This window comes from Mirounga leonina, unplaced genomic scaffold (genome assembly GCF_011800145.1).
Source record: "Mirounga leonina isolate KUSES-001 unplaced genomic scaffold, KU_Mleo_1.0 Mir_101664, whole genome shotgun sequence".
Lineage (NCBI taxonomy): Eukaryota > Metazoa > Chordata > Mammalia > Carnivora > Phocidae > Mirounga > Mirounga leonina.
Window position 1 is genome coordinate 11,068,074 of NW_023270175.1, and position 6,088 is coordinate 11,074,161.

The 6,088-nt window shown below is 43.9% G+C and overlaps 1 pseudogene; it reads left to right on the forward strand.

Moving 5' to 3' along the window:
- The first annotated feature begins 5,919 nt into the window (after positions 1 to 5,919).
- Positions 5,920 to 6,033, forward strand: LOC118013567 (annotated as a pseudogene).
- Positions 6,034 to 6,088: the final 55 nt, after the last annotated feature.

Sequence of the window (6,088 nt, forward strand, 5' to 3'; positions counted from 1 at the left end):
CAGGAAGAATTTCAGAGATACCAACAAGCTGATTCTAAGATGTATATGGAAAGGCAAAGGAACTAGAATAACCAAAGCAATATTTAAAAAGAGCAAAGCTGGACAAGTCATCCTACCCAATTTCAAGACTCACTACAAAGCTATAAGAACCAAGTCAAGCCAGTGTGGTATTAGCGCAAGCATAGACAACAGACAAAAGAGAAAGTCCAAAAATAGTTAATTGACTTTCGACAAAGGTACAAAGGCAACTGAATAGAGAAAGTCTTTTCAGCAGATGGTGCTGCAACAACTGGATGTCTATATGGGAAAAAAAAAAATGGGGCGCCTGGGTGGCTCAGTCGTTAAGCGTCTGCCTTCGGCTCGGGCCATGATCCCGGGGTCCTGGGATCGAGCCCCGCATCGGGCTCCCTGCTCCGCGGGAAGCCTGCTTCTTCTCTCCCACTCCCCCTGCTTGTGTTCCCTCTCTCACTTGTGTCTCTGTCAAATAAATAAATAAAATCTTAAAAAAAAAAGAACCTCTACACATGCATCACACCTTATACAAAAATGAATTCAAAATGGGGGCGCCTGGGTGGCTCAGTTGGTTGAGCGTCTAATTTTTTATTTCAGCTCAGGTCATGATCTCAGGGTCATGAGATCAAGCCCCGCATCAGGCTCCATGCTCAGCGGGAAGTCTGCTTGAGATTCTCTCCCTCTCCTGGCTCGCTCTCGCTTTCTCTAAAATAAAAATAAATCTTTTTAAAAAAATTAATTCAAAATGGATCACAGACCTAAATGTAACATATAAAACTTACGGAAGAAAATCTGCATGATCCTGGGTCATGAAAGCTACTATACTATTAAGAAAAAGACAACCACCACCCTGGGAGATATTGCAAATCACATGTCTGATAAAAGATTTATATCTAGACAATCAAAGAGCTCTTAAAACCCAACAATAAAAAAACAAACCCAATTTAAAAATGGGCAAAAGATCTGAAGAGATGCTTCTTCAAAGAAGACATACGGGGCGCCTGGGTGGCTCAGTTGGTTAAACGACTGCCTTCGGCTCAGGTCATGATCCCGGAGTCCCGGAATCAAGTCCCGCATCGGGCTCCCTGCTTGGCGGGGAGTCTGCTTCTCCCTCTGACCCTACCCCCTCTTGTGCTCTCTAATAAATATATAAAATCTTAAAAAAAAAAAAAAAAGACATATGGATGGAAAATTAGCTAATAAAAATGTTTAAGACAACAAATCAAACAATCCAATTAAAATGACTAGACCTTTCTCCAAAGATATTATACAAATGGCCAAGAATCATATGAAAAGTTACTCAACATCATTAATTGTGGGGCGCCTGGGTGGCTCAGTCAGTTAAGCATCTGCCTTCGGCTCAGGTCATGATCCCAGGGTCCTGGGATTGAGCCCCGCATCGGGCTCCCTGCTCAGCAGGGAGTCTGCTTCTCTCTCTGCCTCTGCCCTTCCCTCCCACTTATTCTCTCTCCTTCTCAAATAAGTAAATAACATCTTTTTAAAAAATTAAACATAGAATTACCATATGATCCAGAAATCCCACTTATGGGTATTTGCCCAAAGATTTGAAAGCAGGGTTGCAAAGACATCAGCTGTCATTAGGGAGATGCAAATTCAAAAGCACAAGATACCACTGAGAAACTGTCATGGATCAGAGGAGACTAAAGAGACACGGCAGCTAAATGCAGTGTGCAATCGTGAATGGGGTCCTCGAACAGAAAGAGGACATAGTGGAACAGCTGGTGAAATCCAAATAAAGTGTGTGGCTTAAGATTATTGTACCAATGTTAACTTCTTAAGTTTTGGGCACTGTACTATGGTTTTATATATATTAGTCTGCTTGGGCTGCTATAACCAAATACCATAGACGTATGGTGGCGTAAACAACAGACATTTATTTCTCACAGTTCTGGAGACTGGGAAGTCCAAGGCCCAGGTGCCAGCTGATTCAGTTCCTAGTGAGAGCTCTTTTCCTGGCTTGCAGATGGCCGCCTTCTTGCCATGTCTTGCGGCCTTCTTGCCATGTCTTCATGTGGTAGAGAGAGAGGCAGGTAGAAAGAGAGAGAGCTCTCTGGTCTTTTCTTCTAAGGGTACTAATCCCATCATGAGGGTCCCATCTCATGACCTCATCTAAACCTAATTACTTCCCAAAGGCTCATCTCCAAATCCCATCACACTGGGGGTTAGAGCTTCAACATAAGAATTCTGGAGAGGACATGTTCAGCCCAAAGCATTATATAAGATGTTAATATTAGGGAACCTGAGTGAAGAGTATACAGGAACTCTCTGGACTATCTCTGGAACTTTTCTGTATATCTAAAAGGATTCAAAGACTTTAAGGTAAAAAAACCCAAGGTCAGAGGCACCTGGCTGGCTCAGTCAGTAGAGTGTGTGACTCTTGATCTCAGGGTCGTGAGTTCAAGCCCCACGTTGGGCATATAGAGCCCACTTTAAAAAAAAAAAGAACAAATGGGGCGACTGGGTGGCTCAGTCATTAAGCGTCTGCCTTCGGCTCAGGTCATGATCCCAGGGTCCTGGGATCAAGCCCCACATCAGGCTCCCTGCTCCGCGGGAAGCCTGCTTCTCCCTCTCCCACTCCCACTACTTGTGTTCCCTCTCTCGCTCTGTCAAATAAACAAATAAAATCTTAAAAAAAAAAAAAAAGAGGGCGCCTGGGTGGCTCAGTTGGTTAAGCAACTGCCTTCGGCTCAGGTCATGATCCTGGAGTCCCAGGATCGAGTCCCGCATCGGGCTCCCTGCTCGGCAGGGAGCCTGCTTCTCCCTCTGACCCTCCCCCCTCTCATGTGCTCTCTGTCTCTCTCATTCTCTCTGTCTCAAATAAATAAATAAAATCTTTAAAAAAAAAAAAAGAACAAACTCAAGGTCAGAAGGTTGAAGGTGAGAGGACTTCAGATCCCCAACCATAGGATCAGGCTGGGTCAGAAAGACGATGGGTAGTGACAGAATGGCAATACTGGGAGAAAACAGGAGGATCGAGGTTCTGTGAAGTGTAGAAGCAGGTTTAGTTCATCATAAGTGATGGTTTTTGTTTTCCTGGAGGAGTATCAGATACTAAAAGCTCAAGTGTAATGGACTGTGCTTTGTTTTAACTGAGTAAAAAAATGGAGTAGTTGGGGACACCTGGGTGGCTGAGTCGGTTGGGCATCTGCCTTCGGCTTAGGTCATGATCCCAGGGTCCTGGGATCGAGTCCCACATCGGGCTCCTTGCTCAGCAGGGAGCCTATTTCTCCCTGTGCCTGCCACTCCCCCTGCTTGTGCTCTCTCTCTGACAAATAAATAAATAAAATCTTTTTAAAAATCTTACAAAAAACAGAGTAGTCAGAGAGGTAAAGCAGCAGCAGAATAAAACATCAAGGAAATTAGAAAGGGAAGCTTTTGCCTTAAGAAAAGGAGGTGGTCCACAGTGATAAGGATTGCAAAATGGTGGAGACAAGCTAGTTTTTTAAAAAGATTTTCAATTTCTCTTATGCGGAAGAATTACACTTCCAAATGTCACTAATTATTAGTGGAAACATTTTATAACATTTTACTATTTTATTACAGTTGACAATCTGCACAAACACACAAAAAAATAGAGTAAGAGTCTCCAAAATTTCAATATGGCTCTTAGTACTAACATTTTTTTTTAAAGATTTCATTTATTCATTTGAGACACACAGATACAGAGAGAGAGAGCATAAGCAGGGAGAGAGGCAGAGGGAGAGGGAGAAGCAGGCTCCCCGCTGAGCAGGGAGCCCGATGTGGGGCTCGATCCCAGGACTGTGGGATCATGACCTGAGCCGAAGGCAGACACTTAACGACTGAGCCACCCAGGCGCCCCTCTTAGTACTAACATTAAAACACCGTATTTGCTGCTAAAATCCTACAAGAAAATAAAGAGAATAGAGAAACCATGGCATATCATTTTAGTAAGTATTTCAATATGAAAGAAGCAAACATTAAGGAGCACATGTTTATTTGGTGCTAATGACATCATGATTTGCAGTCTTTTTTTTTTAAGATTTTATTTATTTATTTGACAGAGAGACAGACAGAAGAGCACAAGCAGAGGGAGTGGCAGAGGGAGAGGGAGAAGCAGGCTCTGCATCGAGCAGGGAGCCCGATGTGGGACTCGATCCCAGGACCCTGGGATCATGACCTGAGCCAAAGGCAGACGCTTAACCATCTGAACCACCCAGGCGCCCCATGATTTGCAGTCTTAAAGACGAAGCAAAATGTGTAATTTGAACCAGATGTTAAAATGGTTTAGGGATAGTATCTAAGGACACATATTTCAGAAAATATGTGGAAACGTGACGACACATCTGCTACAGGGAGTCCTTTATGCAAGTGTCTCGACATCGCATTTTACTTGGCTTCTCAACATGAAATTGCTATCTGTTCTCAATATTAGATTAAAAAAAAAATCCTACAGGAGAAGCAATTCAGCCTAGTTCTATAGTCAGATTTTTGGCTTTATCAGTTCTTGGCTATGGGATCTTGGGAAACTTATGCTCTCGGAGCCTCAGATACTCGTTTGTGAAATGAGAATGAGAACAGTTAGACCTATCTCATGGGACTGTCGTCTTGTTTAGATCTGGATAATACCCCGGTAAAGTGCTTTCCATGGCACGTGACACTTAGTAAGTACCCATTAAAGAGTATTATCCTCATCGGTAAACTACTGCTATTTTTGATTATAAGTACTGATAAAATAACCATCCTTCACATCTAAAAACAAACAGAACAGGTTTAGTGGAAGTAAGAGCATGAGAGCAGCAATGTTAGGAGGCTGTGATCACAGAAGTTTGGATCGCTCTAGAATCTTGGATCTCAGAGGTTGTGGACATGGCAGCCAGGCTGCGGTCATGGGAGTTTGTGGCTAAAGTGGCATGAAGGTAAAGGTCACTGTTTGGAGGGGAGGTCAAGGAATTGTGAGGAGATTATGGTTGGCCATCCACATGCTGCTGAAGTACCTTTCAGAACAAGGACAGGAAATGAGGTGGGGAGAGGAAGACTCCGTTGCAAAGACCTCACTGGATGCAGGAGAATAACTTGGGAAGATGGTAACACAGCCACACCCGTGCTTTCCCAGGACCCCGGCCACCCCTCTTTCTCCCAGTTCTTGCTAGCTCACATCTACCCCCCTACTCCAAGCTACTTTGCCTTCCAAATAAGGAAGGCAGGAAAAAAGCAAAGAAAAATGCCCTATTATTTCCCAACAGCACCTCGCATACCTGTCTTGGGCGACTGCTCAGTGCAACCCACTGTAGAGAGTACAAGGAGGTTCAAGGCCCCTTCTGGCCCTGGCAGCTTGTAATACAGGTGAAGAGATCACAACAGGCATGTGACACTCCATACTGCTACCACTGAGACAGCGTGACATGAAATATGTTTTTTATTTTTAAAGATTTTACTTATTTGAGAGAGAGACAGCGTGAGAGAAAATGAGAGAGAGCATGAGTCGGGGAGGGGGAGATGGAGAGGGAGAGGCAGACTCCCCGCTGAGCAGGGAGCCCGACGTGGGGCTCGATCCTCAGGATCATGACTGAGCCGAAGGCAGATGCTTAACTGACTGAGCCACTCTGGCACCCCTTAATATTTAAATAGACAACACTCCTCTACAAATAGCAAATGTGAAATACAAGCTAGCCAACAGATACTTTTGTTTTGTCTCAGTATCATTTCTTATTCTAGGTCTCCCTCCCATACCCACATAGGGAAGCAGTACTCTTCGTAGCTGCCTAATGGACGCTAGTTACCTTGGGTTGCTTAATGCGAGCCCGTTTTCCTTTAGATCTGGGCTACCCTACCCACCCCCCCTTACTCTAATCTGGCTGTTCCTTCTTTAAGTACAAAGTCCGATAAGGACTCACCTATAACTTTACCATTTGAAGTAAAGGAAGCAAGACTATACTTTCAGGGATCATTTCTGTAGTTTGTTACCAGGGAAGTTTCTCTGAACGTGAAGTTAAAGGAAGCTTTATGTAGATTCTGGCTTTTCATGGATTCTTTTTCTGACAGTAGAGAGATTCAAACCCTAGCCAATTCCTGCCCATCTAAGAATAGAGTCACT